At 37.1% G+C, this 26,547-nt stretch overlaps 1 pseudogene; it reads left to right on the plus strand.

Moving 5' to 3' along the window:
• Positions 1 to 9,454: 9,454 nt before the first annotated feature.
• Positions 9,455 to 10,306, plus strand: LOC125351279 (annotated as a pseudogene).
• Positions 10,307 to 26,547: the final 16,241 nt, after the last annotated feature.

Consider the following 26,547-nt stretch of genomic DNA (forward strand, 5'->3'; position numbering starts at 1 on the left):
TGTGTGTGTGTGTCTGTGTGTGTGTGTGTGTGTGTGTGTGTGTGTGTGTATGTGTGTTTTGAAGGAGAAAGTTTGACTTCTTTCTTTTTTGCAAGGCATCACCAAATCAGGAACCTATTAAATGACATTTTATAATAGCATCAAAAAAGATCATTTTCTTATAATCAGGAAACATGTTTGAGCCTTTATGCAAAATTTTCAGGAAGATTCTATTTAAAAGAAAGACTGGGAACAAGTGTTCACTGGGTGATACTTGGGAGGGTAGATTTGTGGTAGATGCAAATGCACTCACACTTATTATAAAATGAATTTGGAGAAGAAGAAAAGAATGATCACTCCCACATAGAGCAACTTGAGCAGAAGGTGAGTTATTAAAAATGTCCTGTAAGACTCTAACTGTGAAAAATAAAAAAATAAAATATACAATAAAATAAAACCATCTTATCCAAATCCATTTATCATAATCTCCACCAAGTTGACCTTCATACTTCTTATTAGCTAATAAATCACATAGTAAATCTTCATCAGTTTGGGCAAATATACATTTACTCAGTAGAGACCATCATTTTACTTCTCTTTTGGAAGCAAGAAACCCTTTGGAAGCAAACACAGATAATGTATACATCAGAGAAAACTACTGTGTTTTGAATGACTGAATTTTCCAGAAATTAGTGATGTGAATGTTTTGTTTTCAACTGAAGTTATTGAATTGAAAATCAGAACCAAGGAAGGAAATAACTGAGTAAGAATATGAACACTTAAATGCCACAAGTACTTTGTTTACTGGCCAACTAGATCACAGTTGAATGTATTTTTGTCAGTATTTATTTCCTTACATGATCATAACATTACCAGAGAGATGTGCTACATGTATTCCTGAAATGAAATCTACCTTTGCATCAGGTTGTTCATGGACAATATTTAAGACATGTAATCGCCATAAGTCACTATATTGACTTTGTGAAGGACGAACATGTAGCTTGGCAAATATGAAACATGGATGACTTGTTGGTTACAAGGCAGGAGAAAAGGAAGAGTTCATTTAAATTGATCAGAAAATACTCATTTTCATAAATTGAATTTGGATTTTCTCTGAGCTGTTTGCTGCTTGAATTGGATCTGACTACTCCCACTTTACACATCATTTAAAAAAAATAATAATTAGAAAGCCACGTAAGAGTTTTAGTAAGTTCCAGCTTTGTTCTCTGAAATTGTGGTTCCATGAATAGTAGAACAGAAAAAGGTTATTAAGGAATTTTAGAAACTGTTGATGTTGGTAGTTCTCCAAGCTGGTGAGTTAAAAATCATAAATGCCAATTCTATTGAATTAGACTATGAAGATGAACTGATAGTCCAAAGTGACAAATTTGCATAAATGAATTTTGCACAATAAAATGGTAAAACTATATTAAAGTACTCTTATATTACAAGAGGGGAACCAAGTAAATTTTCTAAATACCACCTACAATGAGAACTACATGCTATGTCTAGTTAGAACAATAGCTAATAGGGAAACCGTTGAATAATTTAATCTGCTAAATGAGTTCTTTTGCCTGTAGGATGGAAAATTGGGGATGATAATGCCTTGTTGTTGGACTAATGAGAAGCTTTGAAAGAGCATATTTGTGGTGTGGCTAGCTCACAGCAGGTGCTCATTGCTGTTGTTATCTTTCCATAGGCACACTGAAATACCTAAAGCAATTGACTTTAAAAGAAAGAAGACAGCTCAGCTTAGAGGTTCAACTCCAAGATTAAGTGGTGCCATTACAGAAAATTTAACTCAGTGAATCAACCTCAATTTTTACATCCTAGATAAGAATTCTTACAAGATGTGAATGCAGGAAAAGTGGTAGAAAAGTCTATTAGAAAAAAAACAAACAAACATGGCAGAGAAAGGAGATTATGTGGTGTGATACCACAGGAAGATGAGCACTTCAGATCACTTTCATCTTCCCTGATACAGATATTGGTCCTAAGTTAAATTGGGAGACTTGGGAGTTAGGAGTGAGAAGATACACATTGTTAAAAAAAAGTCCCAAGTCATAAGCCTATTTAGAGGTGGTCAGAGGTGGCTCTGGCGATCTGATCAAGTCCTTTGTGTATGGATTGATCAAGTAAGGCCTTGTTGCAATAAAAGTTGTTGACAACTGGCAGGTAGTCTGGCCCTTTTAAGATGGCTGGGAAATGACTTTAGGAGAGAATGACCCCAAAGCATTAAGTCCTTACAGGGGGATGTTTGCTGAATAAAATTTGAGTTCTGGGAAATGGTTTAACTGGTCTGGGTAGGTAAGGTTAAAGGCTGGAATGAAGCATATTATTAATTCTTTCGTAGATAGAGTACTCGAAAACATTTTATGGCTCTTGTGGTCAAATAAGTTGGTCACCTAGAAGTTGGAAAGCTTAACTGCAGTGTTTTCTCTCAAAGACTCTGTGATCTAATCCTTAATTTTAGGTTTCCTCTGCATTTTCCAGCCATCATGGCTGTTACCTATGAGTACATTGGGTTGAGTCATCTGAACACTGGAATGAGTGCTCACATCCTAATTTAGTAACGACTGAGAGGGAGAGAGGTGAGGAGACACGTTGGAGTCTCCAAACCCCTAGGAGGCAATTCCACAATGACCTAAAGATGTTCCAGTCAGTTTCACTGCTTAAAATTCACATCTTGGGGGAAGGGAGGGAAATATGGAGGGTGGAAGTTGGGGGAAAATGAAGGAGTAGGTAATAATTTGGATGAGAAAGGTATGCACTGTCTTATGTATGAAACTGTAACCCCTCTGTACATCTTCTTTGACAATAAAGAAATAAATAAATTTTAAAAAATTCACCACGTCTTCCAATACTGTCACTCTGAGGATCAACCTTCACATATGGGCCTTTGGAGGGTACTTACCCAAACCATTTTGCTTGAGAGGGTGTATAGCATCATGTCTTAATGATTTTCCTACCACAGTGTCTATGAAATAGTAGGTGTCTAGTAGTTTGTTGACTTGTTGATTCATGAAATACATATAGGAATCTCTGCTGGTTCTTATTGGGGACAAAGAAATTTCCTTGAAATCTCACTTTAAGAGAGAGCTCAGCAAATTACATTTGCTCCATATGTGAATGTTCTGCTTTCCTGGGCCTGATTAGGTTACAAGTTGTAAGGGTAGGGCTCATTTTTTGGGTAATTACATCTTTAAATGCACCCAGAAGGCGATTACACATTGGCCATATCCAATGCATATAATAAATAATTAATTGAACAAATAAATAAATAAAAATTATAGCTCATAAAAGCTCCTCATTAACTTACCCAGCACTAGCATAGCTCTTGCAATTAATTTTAAACTCTCTTGTTTCTCCTTTATTAAGTAAGCTGAAATGAAAAAGAAATGATATAATTGTTTTTGCCTTCTCATTTGGAGAAATAATCATGAAAGCTCAGTTCTCAGAGCACACAGAAAATGAGACTAGATGCTCCCTATTCAATACACAAATAACAGAATTCTGAACAATAATAGAATCATATTTATTGCAGTGAGTGTATCTACCTATTTCAGTGCAGAAGATGTAATTCCCTTGGATTTAGAAAAAAAAAAAAAAACACTTAGGTTGTCATTACTGAGTCATTGCAGGGGAATAGTTGCAATTAAAAAAAATAATCACTGTTCTTTGAAACTTCCTCAATATTAAACCATCGTCTTCTCTTTTGGAGAGAGAAAATACATATGATCATGCTTGTTATAGAGTCACATTTTAGAGATGAATTATTTTTTCCATCTCCAAGTTACTGGGGTTTTATGAACAAAAGATGGGACCCAGGCAAGGAATTACCCAGCTCTCTTCCAGGAAAAGATTCCGAGTGCATCATTGTTCTGTGAAGGCCAACTAAGGTGATCTTTTAAAAAAATGGACATGAGCTTGTTTTGATTGGGAGACTGCAGATTTTAGGCCTTTGGTGGTAGCATGGGCAGTGTTTGACAGAGGCAACTGTGCTCAGTGTTAGTCTTAAGAACTTTCCCATAGGAAGTTGTGGAAACTCAGGCAGAGGGTACTACTCTACCTTAACCCTGTCTCTGTTGATAGATTATTAATTATCTATGCAAAATTACCTCTTTCAAGCACATTGCTTTGAGTTCCTGAGAGCTTCAACTACAATTCAATGATTATTATTTTTCTAATCCAAAAATCAGTAGAGTGAATAATGGCCCATATAATTCATCTGGAGGGATCTTGACTTGATTAAAATGAATCACCTAGGCTCATATAAATGCCTTACACATAATTTCATTTAAAATTGGCAGTGTAGAACAAAGAGAAGTTGACTAGAATAAGAGGAGCTGCACAAGGCTGGAATCTACTCCAGTGAGTGTTTGTGTCCTTGGCAAAACCAAGGAACCCCGTATTTCCCCTTATTTGTATAATAAAATAATTGAATACCATGAGGTCCATACGGTTCCAAGTTTCAGTCTAGCTGTTCATGTTATAATTTATATGACATTGCTGAATTCCCCTAGAAGAAGTATTTTGTCTCATTATCTTTGAGGAGAAAAAAAAACAAGATATACTTTTGGTTTATCTTTCATCTCCCCATTTTTCAGAGACTTAAAAAAACAACAACAACAAAACCTTATCATCCTTTTTCTGATGATTTGTCCTAATCTAGGCCACAATATGGATAGAGAACAACAATATCAGTTGGATAATCACAATTGGCTACACATAGCCCTAGAGAAGCTGGTTTGCTAAAGGAGTGGCTTTGTCTCCAAATGAATGATATCAGTATGTTAGCTCTGATTTGTATTAATACCATAGTTCTCCATGAAGGAAGCCCTGAGCATAACCCTGTAGTGGGTGGGAACATTTTCTATCAAGCTTGGCTGTGAACATAGATTTCCCTGGTGGGAACTGCCCTGGGCAGCCTCACATGCTTTCTTCTCACTGTTGACAGGAGTACAGAAGAACCATCAGTTCCTTGGTTATTCTCCAAGGTGAGCAAGGTCAGTTTTAAACAGCTTGCTGTCAGGGAGCCTCATATTTTACTCTGGTCTCCTGACCTCACAAATCTTGAAGCTGGTGTGAAGTCATTATGTCCACCGCTGCCTGATTCCCACAGCATCTCTTCTCTGTCGCAGGCCTCATCATGGCTGTGCCAACCTGCACAGCTTTTTAGGGAGCAGGTATGTAATTAGTCAACCCTGCTATAATTCAACTACAATATCATATTTACTTCCACCAAGGGTCTTCTTCTTTTTTTTTTTTTTTTGGCAGCCACGACTGACACTTTAAACCACTGAGTTGACTTTGAAGTTTGTCAAATAATTGTCATAAGACAGGGTGAGATTACATAGTATTTGCTTATTAGCATTTCATTTAGAACATCACCATATCAAATTTGATTAATTTCCTCAGGGTATAAATATTTAAGTTTCCAAAACTCTTATTAAGTTCCATGTCCCAATTTTGTTCTTCACATGAGGAAAAATGGATGTTATTCATACGAGTGTCTGTTAAACTCACTTAAAAAATCACTTTAAAAAATGAGAACTAAAATAATCTCATTGTAGAAATACTTTTTCCCCCCTTAGGACATGGATCATTTGTCTTCAGGCTTTCCTCTTCCTTTAATTTATGGGAAGGTTCTTAACTAAAATTGTATCTAGCATTTAGATCAAGTAACTGAGGTAAATAAATGAATATTTATCAACAGAGCAGAAACAGTTTGGAATGTGTGTGTATTGATTCTCAGTCATTGTTTACATGTTTGGGGGATTTCTAGGTCATGAGTATGAAACTTCATATTTCATTGAGAAGATCCTGGGAGAGCAATTTAAAGATCTGATTTCTGTAGGACGATAAGCCAACTGTACTGTTGGAACTGTATTTTTAAGATGGGCCATTGGATAGACCACCTTGATTTTTGTTTTCTTTTGTTTTGTATTTTTGCCAGTCCTAGGGCTTAAACTCCAGTCCTGAGCACTGTCTCTTGCTTCATTTTGTTCAAGGCTAGCACTCCACTACTTGAGCCACAGTACCACTTCCTGCCTTTTCTGTTTATGTTGTGCTGAGAAATCGAACCCAGGGCTTTGCATATGCTAGGCAAGCACTCTACAGCTAAGCCATATTCCCAGCCCCCCCCCCCCCAACCCTCAGCTTGGTGTCTAAGTAAGCTTAATTAAGGGACCACATTTTCTGAAGTTGCCATAATTTATACTAGAAGGAAGAAGGTAAGCAATAATTGGTCCTGTTTTTATTTTGCTTGCTTAGTGTGTTTATTCTCACTTAATTAAGACCTTCATCAGTAGTTTTGAGATGCTACTAAATGTTAGAGATTTATGGAGAAAACACCTTTTAAAAGAGCTTGGATAGATGTAGAAAGTGTCCTTTTTTGCATGCAGTCATATAATAAATAGAACTGTGCCATGGTGGCCTGTGGGACTATTATAAATAATATTGCTTTTATTTGTTTTCCTTAGCATACATTAAAAAATGGAAGAGATCTGGTTATTATGGCATATTGTAATTTAGTTGAATATTAATTTAGTTGTATGTTATATACTTGTGAGCCACTGGGTTTTATCCAAAGGGTATCATTATTCTCATTATAAATCTACTGAAAAAAATTTTCATCTGCTAGAGCTAAGGCAAAACTCACAGGACCTATCCTTTGTGGCCTATAGAGTTTGATGCTGTTTTTCTTGATCTTGACCATAAATATAATACCTAGATACAAAAAGTACAGATAAGTCATGGAGATGAGTCATATAGATGAGTCATAGATACTTTAGAGATGGCCTGGTCTCCCTACTATGATACTGAAATATTCCTTAAAATGTGTTTCTTAAGATGTTTATCTATGATGACATTTTTGAGGCAAACTTTTTAATAAAACAGAATCTTCCTTCCTAGGCCTCCACCTCTGTAATGCCATCTTTCACCTCTGACCCTCTCATACCTTATTTATTCATTAGTTCTAACTATCTATTCATGTTGCGAGGGTATCTGCAGTCTCCTTGTACATGGACTGGCATCCTATACGCTGGAGTTCCTTTTAGCTTGACAAATTTTACTCATTTTCTAGAATTCAATTGTTCATTTAAGGAAATGTCCTCAATATTCAGTCACCTCCTAACCCCATATGAGATTTTTTTACTCCTCTTGTAGCTCTCGTGTTCATTTAATTGTTGCTGCTGCGCTGATACATGTCTGAGGATAACAATTTGAAATGAGGAAAGATTTATTCTAGTTCTGTTTCAAAGATTTTTGCTACTCACTTTCAGGGCAAGCCCTTCCTCTTTACATCACTTTTCCTCCCTTCCTGGAAATACCCAGTAGAGTGCTTTATTGATCTCACAGGTATGTCTTAATCCCATACAGTGGACAATAAAAGTTAACCATCACAATCACCCATTATAGTGCTAGAATCTCCTTGAGCAGAGGAATGGTGTGTTTTCCTTACTGATCTGCACTGTTCATCTGTTTGAAACAGTGAATTCTGTCAGTGTTTTTGGAAGGGATAAATGGGGCAAGCCATGGGGTAGGAAATAAAGGATTCAGCAGAAACTGTGCTTTTGAAGTTGAACAGCCCTTTGGAAATGGAATGGATACCTCAGTCTTTGAATAATAGATCATCTTGGTGTTTATCTGTGTTGGTTGGTTGCCATTTCCCCTGCCTTGTTATTTAATGAAATCTCTTTAAAAATTTCTAGCTTTCTAAACTGTGCTATGAGAAGCAGATCAAATGTTTGCTGGGGTTTGAAACTGAGTATAAAAAGAGTGACTCCCCATGCCTCCTGGGGATTGCTAGATGGTGACAACAAGGAATTCCAAGAGAAAATAAGGACTCTCAAGAAGACTGGAAGAAGTGCTGAGCTGGCTATTTTCCCTTGTAGAGAAGCCTGGAGCTCTGGTAACAAGGGACATTCTACTCACTTTCTCCTTATAGCTACATTCTCCTTTCTTTGTCTTTGTGTTGTTCTCTGGTTCTCCAAGAACCCATACTGAACTGCTAAAGCATTTTCCGAGGCCTCCCTGTGCATGCTGTATTTGGGAGCTTCTCCTGGGCATCTGTCACCTAAATCATGCATTTATGTACCTTTACAGATGCTGGATGTTTCAGGCTGATAAAGCATAAAGGTGACATGTTTCATGGTGACAGGTTTGTCTGCAAGACTGTGGCTTACTACTGCAATCATTTTGACATCTATCATGCTACCATGCTTCCATGTGTTTACTGTGTTCCATTGGCTATTACCTCTGCTGGTCTTGATTGAGGTTTCCCAAGTGGTTGTGGTGATTGATGGCTACCTGTTTGTCCCCAGGACACTTGTCTGAGATGTTGAGATGGCTGGGGCTCTCTCTCTCTCTCTTTCTCTCTCTCTCTTTCTCCCTCTCCCTCTCTCTCTCTCTCCCTCTCTCTCTCTCTCTCTTTTCCTCTCTGTAGTCTCTTGGTTTCTCCTTTGTAATAGTAAATTCTCTTCTCTGTAGTAGAGAGCTCCTGGAGCAGGAGAGCTGAATTCTTATGTGGCACTTCAGAGCTTTTAAAGTCAAATGATGGGTGATAGAAACTTGACTCCCCTAACATCCAGGTTGAGAATAATCACACTGCAATTCTTGCTTCATACAGTTATTAGGAGAAGTCACAGGGCTGCACATGTCACTGTAGAAGTTGACTACACAAGGTCATGATTACCCCCAACACATAGTTAATTGGGGTCATCATTTAAGATTAACTTAATAGCTATCATAGGACATTGGTACTTTAATAGATGTTAGTTAAAAATAATTTTTTCTTATTTATTGTCAAAGTAATGAACAGAGAGGTTACAGTTTCATACGTTAGGCATTGGGTACATTTCTTGTACTGTTTATTACCTCCTCTCTCATTCCTCCCTCCCCCTTTCCCTCTCCCTTTTCCCCCTTTCCCTCTCCCCCCATGAGTTGTTCAGTTGGTTTACACCAAACAGTTTTGCAAGTATTGCTTTTGTAGTCATTCATCTTTTTATCCTTTGTCTCTTGATTTTGGTATTCCCTTTTAATTTCCTAGTTCTAATATCAGTATATACAGTTTCCAATATACTCAGATAGGATACAGTGATAGTGTGGGTACAACCACAGTAAAGGGATACAAGGGGATCATCAACAATAGAAGCTATGGTTTCACAGGGCATGTTGAAAATAATTACAATAGTGATACAGCACTCATTTCCATAACATGGAGTTCATTTCACTTAGCATTATCTTATGCGTTCATAGGGGCATAGCTATTAGGCTCTTGTCATCCTCTGCTGTGACTAGCCTAACCCTGTGCTAATTATTCCCTATGAGGGAGACAATAGTTAAAAATAATTTAAAATGATATGACTGTGTGCTTTTTTTTCTTCTATTTTTTCTTTATTGTCAAAGTGTGATACAGAGGGTTACAGATTCATATGAAAGGCATTGAGGCTTCTTCTTGGGAAAACACCAAATGGTGGATGATGCCAGTGCAGCAGGAGGGCCCGGAGGCCCTGGGGGCCCAGGCTTGGGAGGCTGTGGCAGCTTCCGAGAAGGCTTCAGCCTTCGGGGTCAAGGCCGGGCTGTGGGGCTTGTGGAGGCAAAGCCTAAGACAAGGAATGGATCCCTGTCACCAAAGTAGGCTGCCTGGTTAAGGACATGAAGATCAAGTCTTTGGAGCAAATCTATCTTTTCTCCCTGCCCATCAAGGAGTCTGAGATTATTGACTTTTTTCCTGGGTGCGTCCCTCAAGGACAAGGTGTTGAAGATCATGCCCATGCAGAAGCAGACCTGAGCTGGCCAGCGCACCAGGTTCAAGACATTTGTAGGCATTGGCGACTACAATGGCCATGTGGGTTTGGGTGTTAAGTGCTCCAAGGAGGTTGTCACTGCCATCCGAGGAGCCATCAACCTGGCGAAGCTCTCCATTGTCCCTGTGCGGAGAGGCTACTGGGGGGGACAAGATTGGCAAGCCTCACACCGTCCAGTGCAAGGTGACAGGCCGCTGTGGATCTGTGCTGGTGCTCTTCATCCGCACCCAGAGGCACTGGGATTGTTTCAGCTCCAGTTCCCAATAAGCTGTTGATGATGGCTGGTGTTGATGACTGCTACACCTCAGCCGGGAGCTGTACTGCTACTTTGGGCAACTTTGCCAAGGCCACTTTTGATGCCATCTCCAAGACCTACAGTTACCTGACCCCTGATCTCTGTAAAGAGACCAGTGTTCACCAAATCTCCTTATCAGGAATTCACTGACCGTCTTGTGAAAACCCACATCAGAGCCTCCATGCAGAGGACCCAGGCTCCAGCTGTGGCTACAACATAAGATTTTTATACAAGAATGATAAAGTGAATCAAGCCTGTTAAAAAAAAAAAAGAAAGAAAGAAAGGCAGTGAGTACATTTCTTGTTCTATCTGTTACCTCCTCCCTCATTCCTCCCCTCCTCCATCCCCCTTCCTCTCTTCCTCCAAGATTTGTGCAGTTGGTTTATACCAAATGGCTTTGTAAGTGTTGCTTTTTGAATGGTTTGTCTTTTTGTTCTTTGTCTCTTGATTTTGGTATTCCCTCTCCCTTCCCAGTTCGAATACCGGTATAAACAGTAACCAGGGTACTGGATGTAATACAGTGGTAGCAAGGGTACAGCCACAGGAAGGGAGTACAAGAGAAACAAAACTAAACAAACCAATCAGTCAAACAAACAGACAAGGAAAAAGAGAAACAAAAGTAGTACGAGTTCACATGGCATGTTGAGAATAATTACCAACTCTCTGCTATTAATTTACCATTGTGTCTCTCTCATAGAATCAAACCTTATTTACTTATTTTTCTGATACCAGCACTTGAACTCCGGGCCTGGAAACTGCCCCTTAACTTTTTTTATTTCACTTAAGGCTGGCACTTTTTCACTTGGGCCACAATTTCACTTCTGAGAGTGGAACTTTATCTCATTACAGTCTGTCAGAATTTCACCCTGATTTTTCTTGCTGTGTCTATTTCCTGTCACATTCCTGTCTGGGCAATGTGGACATTAACACTCCCTTTAGGAGAATGTACACCCTCACATATTTTTGCTATTTCTTCTGAGAGGAAGGGCACAGTGTTTCTAAAGCCCTTGGTATTCTCCATTCTGCTCTTGGAAGAGGTTGTAAGAATATTTTTCCTGTCCCAGTATGAAGTAATTCCTGGAAGCCTCAGTATTATTGATTTGTCTTCCTTCAACTCTTCCATAGCACTCATGATGTAGAATTTATTTCTTCATATTGCAAACACTTCAGGGTGGCCATCTTTCCAGTGATGTGTATTATTCATCTCTGTATCTTTCTGTATCAGTGTTTCATGCTGTCTAAAACATAGCAGTTACAATCATTCAAAATAGGCTAGTTGAATTATTTCATTCTTATTTTCTTTTTCCACCTATTACCTTGGTATAGGGTGACTTCCACATATTTCGTTATACTCCTTTAGCTATGTAATAACCTTTTATATTGCATATTATAAGTTATACTGAGTATTTGGCTCAAGTAGCCTTTCTACAATCACATTTCTTTTTTTCTCTCTCAAAATCACCCTTCTCTTTCAGTGAAATTTTTGTTCCTTTCATCTCTCCATATCTGCTACTTTTAGAGTTTTGGTCATTTGTTTCTCTTCATATTACTTACTTACTTTTTGCAGACATATTCTTCCTGCCACCTTTATGACGCAAGACTTGCTTCTTCTCATGCCTGAAAGATCACTTTGCTTTGCTATCTTGTTTTTTGGGCTTATCTGCTTCTCTTGCTAATCCCCCTCTCTCATTGCCAGCCTAATCTTCCTAAAATAATTCTTTCACAGTGTTGCTCTGGTGCTTCGAGAAATGCTCTTTGCTGTCAAACCAAATCTAACTGGTTCTTTTCTAAATGATTCCCACTGCCTTTCACAATCCAAATTCTTCTCTGCCATTTCCCTTTGCTTTCTGCTATTAAGCTGCTCCAACCCCCATCCTCATATGTCCTTTCCTCATTGATTCTTGGTTAAATGATCTCTCATTCCATCACAATCATAAGGACCATCTATTTGTAAGTTTATTCAACTTGCCTAGTTCCCTTTCTCAAGTATCTACATCTTTCCCACTTCTTCAGGGTGGGTTCAAATCTTAATCCTTTATGATTTTTATTTTCCCATATTCCTGCTTTCCCTATTCTCTTTTCTTTACATGATAATTACAGATACATTGCATCCAAACCATATTGTTTTTATTGATTGTTTTCTTAACCAACACATATGTTTCCTGAGGTAAGAAACTGTGAGCCCGATTCTCTGGTGGCCCTCACAGGGTCATCATTTCCATGGAAATGCTAGTCAGGTTATATTAGTGGGTAAGTTGTATGAAATTGTAGTAATGGTATTGTCTAGGTCATCACACTCAGGCCAATGGAATGCTGAATATCTCAGGATAATTGAAGAAAGAAGGGAAACTTGAAGCTTCTCCATGTGTCCAATTCCCAGGTTAGAGATTTCCTTAAGTGGTCTTTATTGGCATAACTAGACATTAGAAAATCATAACTAGTATTGTTTACTGGTTAAGTGCTTCTGAAGAACTTTCACAGATATTATGCATCATTTTATAAGTTTCTGCAGAATTGTAATGCATTTTGTGACCAGGTATGATCCATGAAGCCTGGCTAGCAGAGATAGTAAGGGAAGATGATTTAGATTTATAAAAATTCTTAACAGTACATTACTTTGCATTGATCCTAAGGGGTGTTATTTCTTGAAGTGATAGAGTTTATTTGTCTGATGATTCATCCATAAAGAGAACTCCACATGTACAAGTAAGAAGTAAGAATATTAGCCCTCTGGAGCGTGTGGCAGCAGTAGAAGTTAAAGATCCTATCTTCAGACAGGTCATATTAAAGAGGAATCACAAACTTCTCTTCCTCAAGCCACTTGTGTGCTCTAATAGTTTTTCCATTAGCAGAAGGAAAGAGAGAAGACACTGTTTCAGTGGAAAAAAAACACAGCAGAAGTGAAAGTAAAATGAAAATTTGAAATGAAAACTGCATGATTAAAAAAAGAAAAATAGAGCTGAAACTTTTGCAAAAGTGTGAGTGCTTATTTTTAAGATTATATCGCCACCTAGTAAGTCAGCACAGTAAAGCACTTCAGTTAGTCCTCAGTGCTAATCCTGTGGATAGCAGTTCCTGCTGGCAGCTGGGTGTCTGCTCACATAGCCTGATGAGCACACTGTCTCACAAGCTGTTTGAATTCTTAGCATTGATGTCTCAGCTCACGTTCTCCTATTCATCAGGGGTTATGTAATGGAGAAGACAAAAGCCTACGTTTCAGAAATGAAACCAAGGGAAAATTTCTCTTTTATGTAGCCTTCTATATTGATTAGTCAAAAACATGCACATCATCACTTACCACCCCTAAATAATTTAACTCTAGGCTGCTTGTTAGTGACAGTATTTTGCATTATCTATTTGCATTTCTATCTAGTCAGAAAAAAAAAGTGGTTTAGTGTGTTTTTCTGAGATAGCATCACACTAATGGAATTAAAAACACAAAACAGGGCTGGGAATATGGCCTAGTGGCAAGAGAGCTTGCCTCATATACATGAAGCCCTGGGTTCGATTCTCCAGCACCACATATCTAGAAAACGGCCAGAAGAGGCGCTGTGGCTCAAGTGGCAGAGTGCTAGCCTTGAGCAAAAAGGAAGCCAGGGACAGTGCTCAGGCCCTGAGTCCACGCCCCAGGACTGGCCAAAACTGGCCAGGACTGTATGCTGGAGCTTCATTCCTGTAATAATAGCTACTAAGGCAGTTGAGACCTAGAGGATTGTGGTTCAAAGCCTTCCAGACCAGGGTGGAAAAGTTATTCCAAAATAATCAGCCAAAAACTGGGATGGAGTAATGGCTCAAGTTGTTGAGTGCCAGCTATGCAAGAAAGCTAAGAAAAGAGAGTGAGACCCTGAGTTCAAGGTACGGAGCTGACACAAAAACTAAAACTAAAACAAATAAATGAAATACATGAGTGAAAATGGCAGAAACAATGAACAAGAATTGATTCCTTTTTAAAAATTTAATTATATTGTCAAGGTGATGTACAGAAGGTTATAGTTACATTCATAAGGTAGTAAGTACATTTCTTGTTGAACATTGTTACTCGCTCCCTCATTTTTCTCCCACTATCTCTCTCCCCACCCCTTCCCCAGTCATAAAGTTCAGTCCCAATGTATTGTCTTGTGGATATGTGAACAGAAAATGATTCTCTCCTACTATTCACAATATATCTAATTGTTTCAGTCAAACAGATTCGGAAAAAGGTTATAAGTATTGTTTTTATAAATTCAAATGATTAAACAAAATTATTAAATTTTAATAACATTTAAAATTAAGTCCAAGTGCTAAATAACTTTGCAAATGTACTCCATCTTTTCCTCTATAATATCTTCCTTCCTCTTCAAAACTGTCCTCTGTCCTGCCCTCCAAATGATGTCTGTATTTTATCTTAAAGATTGCTTACACTATTTTGTCTGAAGAGTTAAGGGTGAAAATGTGTCTGTGTGTGCATGTGTTGGGGGCATATTTTTGTGGTGGGAATCTTTTCCATGAGGACTGTCAATCATAAATTCAATTTTGTTTCATCCAGACTCAGCAGAGTCTATTTGTTCCTTAATAATTATGTAGATGAATAGGTCCTAGTTTCCAACTCAAGTAAATGTGTCATCAGGCATGTGATGAGTTTGACTTCTCCGCTATGTCCTTGTGGAGAACACATATCTCTTTCTCCTCCTTGGCTTTTTGCTCCCTTTTTGCTGGCTTGTATGTGGCTGTGGTAATGGGACTGGAGTAGCTATTGAGCTCGTGTGGAAGAAACGTGGAGCCAGAAGATAAAAGGAACCTGGCTTCCCATCACTACTGACATGCCCTAATAGTCCTGGGATGTGTACGTTGGCCTGCCTACTAGGAAAAAGCCAATTCTTATCTTAATTACATTTACATATTTCTGACTCTTGTTGTTAGAGTTGTTTAATGTAGCCTCTAGCAGCGACAAGCCCTAGGAATATGAATGTAAAGTTATAAATATTAAGTATGGAGTACACACATAACCTTGCAATGTGTGCTAACATTGATGCTTCAAGGATGTAGAAATAGAGAAGACTTACCATGTATACTAAGAAAAAAATTCTGTTTTACTAGTTGGTTGAAAAATTCTGTTGTATGGCAATAGATAGAGGGAGTGTGTGTGTGTGTGTGTGTGTGTGTGTGTGTGTGTGTGTGTGTGAATCTGTGTGAAATGTGGCTGGCTGGCACCAAGTTTCAAGCAGAACAAAGAGGGGAATGACAGAAAGGAAGGAAACAGAAAAAGGGGCAGGATTTGAGCATTATTGTTGGAGAACATAGACTAAGCCATGAGTTGGTAAAGAGAGACAAAAAGCAATATGGGGGGGAGACTAAATATTAATTATAACTCATTAAGGTATTTGCTGCTGGGATTACTGCATAAATCCTATGTAACAACTAGCCATTCTTTATCCTTCTGCATTCTGCAGAGGTTAAATTTACCACGTACCTAATCATCATAGAAACTCCTTAAGGCCGGTGCTATTTTTATTTATAGTATTCAAAATAGATAAGCTGTAGCATAGAAGTGAAATTCCTTGAAAAACAGTTTACCTTCTAGTAAAACTTGGCACTTGAACTTACCATTTTTGCTTTAGCCAGTATATTTTTTTTGTGTATACAGTACTTACTAACTTCTTCGTTGCTACCTTGGTCTTCAGACAATTGATATTTGATGACACAGAAGCATGAGAAAATGGACATAGCTAGACACATTGTTAATGTAGAGAATCAGTGTATATTATCATACCAAAAGTGTGTCCATAGGTAAATCTCCTTAATTCTGTTTAATTCAGAGTTTTTCAAGTGTATTTCCTCACAGAACCAATGCATTAAGCTCTTTCTATTAAGAAGAGACTAGTGTTTTACCAAGCATGTTTTTCAAATTCTAGAGGAGGAAAAGATACTGACCTGGAGCAGGTCACAATGTGGTCCTGATTAGGATACTCTTTTGTTCATGTGGCTTGGGGGTAAGTTATTAAAGATTTATGAATTTCAGATTCTTGATCTAGTAATACAATAGGTTTGGACTGGTTGCAAGAACATTCAATGATTTGTAAATTTAAGAATCAGATTCATGCTTGGAAAGAGTGAAAGCAGAGACAAATCGATGCAAAAACCAGAATTTAAGTCCAATTCTAAGAAAGGAAGGGTATAAATTCTGCAATGACACTTTTTCCTACACATTTGACTACTGGCATCTGAGAATATATATGAGAGGTGATGTAGGCTTAGTGTTTGGGTTCTGTATTTAGGCATAATGAACATGGAGACTCTGGTAGATTGTATGCTACATCCGATTTTGCTGTCTTTCATACAAGTATTTTGTTTACAATTGTGACTAAGTCAGTTATTTTCTACTTATTTTGTTCATGTAGCACCTGGATGAACTGTAACAAAAACATTGCAAACAAACTTGCTTGTCCATTGGCTTGGCAAACAAGGCAGTAGAAGGTATTCTAGGATAAGCAAGTACTGTGAACAAAGGCTCCAGTGTAGGATATGGAAAGATAGATTTAGCAGTCTGTGAGAAGTGAAGACTCCCAGTGTGTGACCATGAGATCACAGCTGGGAAGAAAGGACAGTCATTGAAAAAGTGACTGGAAATGTAAGGTACAACTGGGTGGTAGATTTTATCCTGTATAGTAAAGCTACTTTTCTCTCTTTACTGACCAAAATTTTTAATCCACCATAATATGAATATCCAATGACTAAACACAAATGAAATCTATTCTGATCAGATTATGTGCCTTCACATTTCCTCTTTCTTTTTTTTTTGTTTTTTTATTGGAACTTTTTTATTGTCAAATTGATATACAGAGAGGTTACAGTTTCATACTTTAGGCCTTGGGTACATTTCTTGTACTGTTTGTTACTTCCTCCCTCATTCCCCCCTCCCTCCTCCACCTTTCCGTCTCACCCCATGAGTTAGTTGTTCAGTTGGTTTACACCAAATGGTTTTGCAAGTATTGCTCTTGGAGTCATTTGTCTTTTTTATCCTTTGTCTCTCAATTTTAATAATTCCTTTCACTTTCCTAGTTCTAATACCAGTATATACAGTATCCAGTGTATTCAGATGAGATACAGTGATAGCACGAGTACAACCACAGGAAGGGCATACAAGAGGATCATCAACAAAAGAAGCTATGGTTTCACATGGCATGTTGAAAGTAATTACAACAGTGATATAACAGTCATTTCCAAAACATGGAGTTCATTTCACTTAGCATCATCTTATGCTTTCATAGGGGAATAGCTATTGGGCTCTTGTGATCCTCTGCTGTGTCTAGCCTAAACCTGTTCTAATTATTCCCTATGAGGGAAACCATGGAGTCCATTTTTCTTTGGGTCTGGCTCACTTTCCTCTTTCTCAGAAAGAGTAGGATAGAAATTTGGCAGAAAGTGTCCCCATTCTGATTAATTGTTTCAGTAATCTAATTGAGTTTATACTTGTTTATATAGGATATGATCATTTTACCCTTAGATCCTCATGTGTTGTAGCTTATGTGTGTGTGTGTGTGTGTGTGTGTGTGTGTGTGTGTGTGTGTGTGTGCATTCACGTGCATTTCTTTTTTGAAATAGTTTTCCAGTAGCTCTAGCTGACCTGGAAATTTGTATGTAGCCCAGGTTGGCCTTAAACTCACAACCCTCCTGCCTCAACCTATCAAATATTGGGATTCCAGGCCTGTGCTTCATGTGGCAAGATATAAGATTTCTTTCCTTTATTTTTCTTTCTCCTTTTCTTCTTTTTTCTCCTCCTCTTCCTCCTCCTCTTCCTTCTCCTTCTCCCCCTATCCTTTCCTTTCCTTTTTTCTTCCTCCCTCCCTCCCTCCCTCCCTCCCTCCCTCCCTCCCTCCCTCCCTCCCTCCCTCCCTCCCTCCCTCCCTCCCTTCCTTCCTTCTTTCCTTCCTCATGTTTGCTTGCTTGCTTACTGGGGATGGAGCCCAGGGCATTTTTGTATGGAAGGAAAATGTGTTTCCACTTAGCTATATCAAAAGCCTGAAATGAGCTGTTATACAGATATGTTTATTATATGTGATCAGATCTGTTTTAAATTTGTGATGCTGTATGCGTTGGCAGATGCAACCAGAATCAAAGGACAACCGTGTTTTACATAAAATTGATATTATTTCTGGGTTAATTCCTGGTTAAGGAAGGTCTAATTTAGACAGAGGAATCTTGACTCAATAAATAACAAAATAAACTCTATCTAGTCTCAGCCTATCTAATCCATTCATTCAGTGCTACTGACTTTTACTTTTCCACATCACCACCCACATTGTCTTCCTACCCACCACTCACTGTTTCTGAACATTCCTTCCAGTCCATTTGTACTAAGGTTTTGAATATCTTTTCTATACCTGACCTAGGTAGACAGCTATTATAAAAATATTTTGACATAGTTTAAATAATTACTGACATCTGATAATATGATTTGTGATTATTCACTTTATAGTTTGCTGTGGGGAAAAATTGTGGAGGGATGGAGATGAAATTTGTTCCTCAACTTCTCTTTCCAAGATTTCTCAAGGGGTGATAACAGGTAACAAGTCAGAATGTGAACCCAAGCTTTTAAGTCTCAAAATCTAACAATAGGTCTAATTAACGCCATGTTACACTTAAGTTGGGAATAAGTGGGAACAGATATTATTGGGATGCTAACTCTAATTTCTTGCTTTGTGGCCTACATTTTTAGGCTTATTGTATTTGAATTCTCCTCTGTTGGATCACAAGGCACTTTCATTCATGATTTTGTAGTTGCCATCAACATTAGCCATGACCTAAAAGGACATACATTTAATTAACTTGGCCCATGGTCTCACTCATATCTTGTTTTTTTAGAAATGATTTTAAAATCTTGCCTAAATTTGACTATCTTGTACAGTCCGCACATCATGGGTCATTATGGTCTTTACAATTATTCTTAGTTAAATGCTTTGCTCTTTAGAATATATCAAATTGAACTAAATGAATTGGGATGAACTACATACATATTAGGCAGATAATTTAATAAATCGCAAATTTGAAGCACTTGAGGCTCTAAAGTCTCTGGTTATAAGGTTTAGAATTGCTGTGTTAATGTGTGACAAAGTAAGGGTAAGAAGGGGAGATTGAAGGGGGAGGAAGGAAACTTCTGAAATGTCATAGGTGGTAGAAGCAAGGTGAAGAAGAAGAATAATAAACTTGGATGTCCTATAGTATCAGCCTCAATGGCCGTAAAAACACTGAAGTACTACATTCTATAGAGAACATAACTTCGCTTCATCTCTTCCTGATCTATATATGATGTTTGATTTGTAAGGTTCAAGAAGAAAGAAAAATTTCAAAATCCTTGTTAATAAAAATGGAAGTAAGAGTCATGTAAGTGATTTCAGAGCCACTAAAATTTGAGTAGGCAAGAGGTATGTAAGGGTTAAATTCATGCCTTTAAATTTCCTAATAAACTTGGTAACAGGCTGTTAAAAATTTATGAGCTTGATGCTGGTTAATAAGCCTTACCAATTCTGTTCTGGACCACAGTAAAGGCATACATACCAAATCAACCAGCACACACATGAGCCCTTTACAAGAACCTTTTTAGAATAATTCACTTAGCTTATTCACTCCCACACTTTTGAGATCTCTGAATAATAGAAATCTCTAAATGAGCCAGTACCCCAACTTGTTTGCCAAAATATAAAGATGAAAAGAAAAATGAGCTCTCTTACAATACCCTTTGGGACTAATTACCTCGATCTGACTAGACTGGTTGTTAGATCTGAATTATAGTCATGAATAAGTTAGATCTTAATTAAAGTCATGTATGGGGTCCAAGAGGCAATGTCATACAGCAAAAAAGCTGTTTTGTAATAAGTAGAAATTAGTATTATAATGTTTTGTGAGAAATTGGACTACTGGTTAGAAAACTGGTGAGATGTATAAGAAATTCTAGGTTTAAAGAATCAACTTGTCTTCTTCCTTTGTACAGAATATCTTCAGAATATTCAGTTTGGAACCAAATGGTTAGGTTCAAATAATACAAATAAAATAGTATGTTTTTAAAATTAGCTTATCTTTACTAATTTTGCTTTACCTGCCTGTTTATGGCAGCCGTAATTTTATGTTTAAGATTTCCTCAATAGTTGATGACATCTTTATGTGGGTGGGGAACAATGAAGCCAGAAACGGTTTGGGCAGATTAGACAATATGCAAGAATTTTCATGTGGTAGAATACATTAAGAGTTAGAAACTAGTTTTGGAGGTAGATAGCAGGACACTCTTCTCTAGAGGCTTTTCAATTTAGAAATGTTCATTCTAAAAGCAAGGGAACAACTAATATCTGTTTTTCTTGACCCATCCATACCACTGAATGATGAAAATGTTCTAAATTTGGCAAGAGCCAGGGAAGGAAGTGAGATATTGAACAAACCCCAACATTAATGGCCACTACCTGATCAGAATTTAGCAGAGGAGCCACAGGGTATCTGTGTCAGGAAAGACTTCAAGTTGAGTTCTGGTTTCTTTCTAAGCTAATTGTCCTAAAGAGATGGTGGAAAGGAACTCTAGGCTGCTGTGTAAGAGCAGTCCAATGTTGGAGAACATTACAAAGGGAAATTCATCATTCAGAGGGTTTTCACTTAACTCAGAATTTCTAATCCTTTCTGTGGTTAAAGCATATGTGTTTCATATGTGAATATAACCTATGAATGAATTTGCAAAATCTTATATCTACAATGAGTAGAGAAAAAAAAATGGTAAATGATTTGCTTTTTATATTTGGGGAGACTGAGGTAGAAAAATTCAGTGACTAGCTTAAGGTTATAAGGCTGAGTTCAGCCTCAGTACTGGCATAAAAAATATGAAAATGTGTATCATTGCATGGTTCCCAACTGGCCTTTTGTGAGTCATTCATATCTTTGAGTTTAGCCTGATCTCATGTCTGTTTGTTATCCTAATCTTTCCTGAAATGAAATCATCTACAGATAATTAATGCTTATTAATACCCTAGATGATTTGCATGTGCAGTGCAATCACACCTTTTGGAGTAGTTAGAATATACAGCACAAAAAAAGACAATTATATACAAAATTGCTCTTAAAATACTTTAAGGTGATGCATTCAAGTAGCCCAAATGAGTATTGTGTAGCTCATTTGCTGTTTTGTTTCTTGGGAGTACCAGATGAAGCATCTGGCTTAGTTTTAGGAGGCACATAATAAAACAGACAAATAAATAAATGAAAAAGTTTGGTATTTCAAACATTAAAATTGGAATGAGAGTGGAGCACATGTGTAATGGGAGTCAAAGGAAAACTGCATTGCTCCTCTCATTACATAACCTCCATGGCCTACTGGCCTAGTGACTTAAGATGGTGACAAAATTTACTGATTTACTTATTTATTTTTTCACTTGCTCCTTTTTCGTTTGTTTCATAAAATTGAATCAAACATTGTAAGTGTATAAATATCACCAATGTTCTCTAAGTATTTGCATTTTGGCCACCTGCTAACTAATTCTGTCAACAAGTATTAAGTATCAAATAAATACAGATAGTTGCAATGATGATACTTGGTGGTGCCAATGGGTAACATGCTGACTTAATGAACTCTATTACGTTTGGTAATTTTTTTGAGAAAAGCTTTTGGCATTCTGAAAGCTCAATAGCCTTATCACAGGATAAGGTACCTAGTGTCCTTCTTAGTGCTTCTTTGAATAAAATTAACTCAAGGACTGGTTGAAAGTTTAACACAAATTATAAGACATGGTTCCTGATGTGATGTGTTAAAGTACTCTTCCTGTCAACTGCACACACTGACACCATGATTCTAGGCTCACTTGAGCAGCTCATGGCTGTGATGCAGGCAGGTCTGGACAGAAGCCTAATTGTAAAACGGCCCTAAGGAAAGGGCTTTGTGTTCAGGAAGCAACCAGGCCAGATTAGTTGAACATGATTCCATTGTTGTTTCATTCCTTTTTGCATCTAAAACTCAAAATAACTGGAAAGCAAATATATTTCCAGTTTTCTGAAAACACATTTAAGTAAATGGATGCATACTTCCTCAGAGTCTTTATTTGACCCACTAAAATGTTTATCTGTTTGTTTGTTAATTTTGCCAGTCCTGGGGCTTGAATTCAGGGCACTATCCCTGAGCTTCTTTTGCTCAAGGCTAACACTCTGCCATATAAGCCACAGTGTCACTTCCAGTTTTTTTGGTTTATGTGGTACTGAAGAATCGAATCTAAGGCTTCATGCATGCTAGGCAAGCATTCTACCACTAAACCACATTCCCAGCCCCCACTAAAGTATTTATAAGTTCCAGTGCAGATGGTTGGAATATTTGATTACAGGAACTACCCCATCATGCTGAGGGTTTTGTGGAATATGAGGTATGGACAATATCCTGCTTATCTAAAATCAGAATGCTTCTGATTTCTGAAAATGTTTTTTTTTTGTGAATAGAGTATAGACTGATTGTATTTGCCATATACCTTCCTCACTTTTTGATTAACAATTAAGAATATTATAAGTTGGTAGTTTTAGTTCCAATTACTGTCTCTTATGTGACCTCTTCATTCAGGCTGAAATTTATAATTTATTTATAGTGTTCATCCTTCTGACTTCTCCTCTGAACATTAAATCCCTACATAATAAGGAGCATGATAAAGTCAATTTTTGGTGGTTTTTTTTTTTTTTACCTCCTTTAAGTTTCAAAAGCAGTAAAAACAACTCAACTGGGCAGAAAAGGCAAAACAAGAGTGATGGGCTATGTCTGGAGAGCTCAGAGGCAATTAAGGTGTGGATTTGCTTCAGAGTGGCAGGAGGCTAATGGTCTCTCCATCTCTGAGATAGACATCATGGCTCAAACTCATTGAAAACCAATGAGAAACACCCTCTGCTGTCCAATATTTCAAAACCCTTTAATGCTCTATTTGTGCAAAGGAGCAGCAGGTAAATGGAGTGCTTATAATTGTAGGTGTAGTACTAGCCATTAAAGCAAATATATTTACAGCCCCAGTAATTATATTTTGGTAAAAGTTGTTCTGGATGGCGCAGCAGGACTCCTTCTTGGGTAATATGTTTGCTTCAATACATTCTTCAGTGATGCACAACAGCGTGTAGTCCAAACATTTTGTCTTGATCATACTTTTTTTTCTGGCATGACCTTCTTTTTTTGAGTCTGGGAAAAAAGGAATATATTTAGAGTATTAGATAAATTTTTATGCACTCAGGAACTGATTGATTTATTGACGAATGGTTACTTTATAAAACATCTAATGCTAAAGAAGACATAGTACATAAAAGTACATATGATTTTAAATCATATATATATTATATACACACATATGTTTAGGTATTATGTTTGAATTATTACTTCTTTTACACAGATTTTTCTACTTCTTGAGAGTTTATGTAGAACAACAGGAGAGTAGATGGTGTTTAACAGATATATTGTATTACAGCTTTCTGTTTAGTGACAATGTGAGCCTTCTCTTGGGAGTGTTTTAAAGCTTATTTAATTAGGTCACCTTTGGGCAAATTGAGTTTCAGGTAAATTGAAAGGTATCTAAATTCCTTCAGATCACCTGAGTGCCATTCCGTATCCTGGTATGTTAATTTGCTAATTGTAACCCCAGGGATGGGAACTTAATAAGTCTATAAATAAAGAAAATAAGTAAATACTTAGTGCTAAAAGAATATTCAATATATGTATGAAGTCTTTGATTTTTTTGGAATATGTTATAAAAATATTTGACAAAACAATTGTATTCCAATTTTATAATTATTGAAAAAAATATGTCTATCTTTTCCTCAACAAGTAGCTTCAATAGAGAAGAAATATTTTCATCTTGTTTGTAAGTGTTCATGATGACTAATATGATGTTCTGACTAAACAAGTTCTATCTACAGTATCTTGCAGCAGTAGATGGTCAATGTCTAGAGATTCTGCAGTCAAGTTAGAGACATAAATAAAATTCATAAGTCTTGTGGAATTTTGGTCATATAAAGCGATGGAAATTTATGGGTTTTGCCTTCCCTGCTCTTTTCCAATGAGAGGTTTTGTCTTCTTTTATCCATTGCTGGAATGTATCCATCACTCAGTATTCCCCCAGTTCCTGACAATGAGTATCAGGTCCAACTCTTCCCTAAATATGTCATGGGTTTCTAATTTCCAATAGACAACAGTAATTCCCAATAGTAACAGGACCAGTAAATCCTATCCAAGGTATTTTAGCATATTGATGCCAAAAGGAAGAATTTTTCCTCTGGTTGCATATAACCACACTGTACTCAACTTTCCATAAAGGGAGAGTCAGCTTGTTGTAGTAGACACTGAGACCAATATACAATAAACAGTAAGAAATAGAGCAAAAACCATGGAAACAGAACCATTGAACTTCTTGCTCTCCTTGATCTATCCATATCTCAATTCCATTTCTCAGTTCTCTCATTTATTTCATTTAAACTGATTTCAACTAGGTTTAATTTGCATGGAACTTAAAGTATTTTAACTAGTAGAGTTTTACATGTTTAGAAATACAAAATAGCTCAACAGAAATTTATTATTTTCTTCCTCTAGAAATCCTATGTGCTTGTTTCAGAGGCTGACAACAGGGAAAGGGTGATACTGTGTAGAAGATGCATAGATTGCTTATTATAACTAAAATATGTGAAATGCAATGCTTTAGTTATAGTGAATACTCTAACTAATGAAGTAGCAGTAGAAAATGTTCATATTCTCATGCAGTGATGGCTGAAAGGACTCAGTGTAAAGTACATTTTAAAGAACAGTGCCTAATCGTGGTGGTGGAGTATTTATTCACTGAAATAAATGTAAGCAATAATTGCTTAGCTAAATATTGGCTTTTATTCTCATTCATAAAAATGTACTTTACTTTTCTCCCCCATTTAATTTTATGACTTCACAAAATTTCACTTGATTTTTCCCTTTCTTTTTATCCTTTGCAGTGAAATGTCTTTCTGGATGCTACAAGTGACTTCATGGTCACATAAAAAATTAAGATAACTGTTCATTTTAGAAGGATAATTTTGAGTTCTTGTATGCTATAAACCCTGCAAGGGGAAAGCCAGGCTGGTGACATGGGATTGCTTCTCCTGTTCTGTGTATTGGACAGGGTCATCTTTTCTGTTTCTGTCTCTGTTTTTGTTCCTGTTTTGGTCTCAGTCTCAGTCTCTTTTCTGTATCTCTCTGCCTCTGTTTCAGTCTGTCTCTCTGCTTCTCCATCTTTCTATCTGTCTGTCTTTCATCTTCATGATTCCATTATCAAATACAAAGGAAAAGTCATGATTATAGATAGACTGTCTTGGCTCTATCAAACCTGTAACATTTTTCTCTGCCAATGGAAAAATTATCTTGACCATGATGCTATTCTCATCAATTTTCTTGGAAGTTGAAGTGTACTCTTCTTCTTGCCAATTTATATTATTTGAACACATTTAAATAAATGTATATGATCAGTTTCTATAATCAGATACACATCCAAATGTTATATATAAAAAAATCAAGTAAAGATTTGTAAAAGAAATGTTCAACATCTCTTTTAGGACTTTATTTCTAATAATTATTAAATATATCCACAGGACTATTTTGTGTTTTCTCTAATACAATTGCTTTGAATGAATATAGTGTGTTCAGACTTCTCCCAAATGCTCAATCATTTCACATGTCTTTTTTTAACACTGGCAAGCCTGCAGCAAATTTTTAGGATATATTAAAAGATGTTTATCACACTCACCATCTAATAGAAGTAATCATACAAAGGTTTTCAAGTCAATTCAGAAGATTCATTTTCTAGGCATGAGATTATGGTAATTTATCATTAGTGCTGTCTTCTGGGTGCTGTAGTTTTGGTTGAGGGAAAGATGAGAGTTCCACATTTCCCTATCCATAGCCAGTGCTCATCTAATAGCAAGCATTATACCTAAGATTAGATTTATGCATTTGTTTTTGGTTCAAGGTTTCTTGCTCCCTCTGGCAAACACAGATGCTCTTTAACTCCCCTCCACCTGAATGTGCACAGCATATAATTATGACAGGAACTAATATTATCTAAAATGTATTTCTGTGTATGCCTGTAGACCAAGGTCAGAGCAATTAATCTGTAAGATGGTAGCATCATGGATTATACAAAATAATATTTTCCCCAGGAATGTGATACTATATATCAAAAATAGGCAAAATATTCATGCAAATCCTCTGTTGGCCTCTTCATCGACCCAGGTTTATTGTCATTAAATATGAAGTTTGCAAAACAGATTGCCTCTAATACAGCTGTTTGTGGTGGTATTCCATGCATATGCTGAGATAATAGTGTGAAGGTTAAGTTTTCTGTGTCTATTTGACTGGGCCAAGGAGTGACTAGATGTGGGGAAGCCTCATGAGACATGCAGAATAGCAGGTATGGAGATACTGAATAATATCAAGTTTGGTAATGCCTACCCACTACCCAGAGCAATTTGTAA

This window comes from Perognathus longimembris, chromosome 5 (genome assembly GCF_023159225.1).
Source record: "Perognathus longimembris pacificus isolate PPM17 chromosome 5, ASM2315922v1, whole genome shotgun sequence".
NCBI lineage: Eukaryota > Metazoa > Chordata > Mammalia > Rodentia > Heteromyidae > Perognathus > Perognathus longimembris.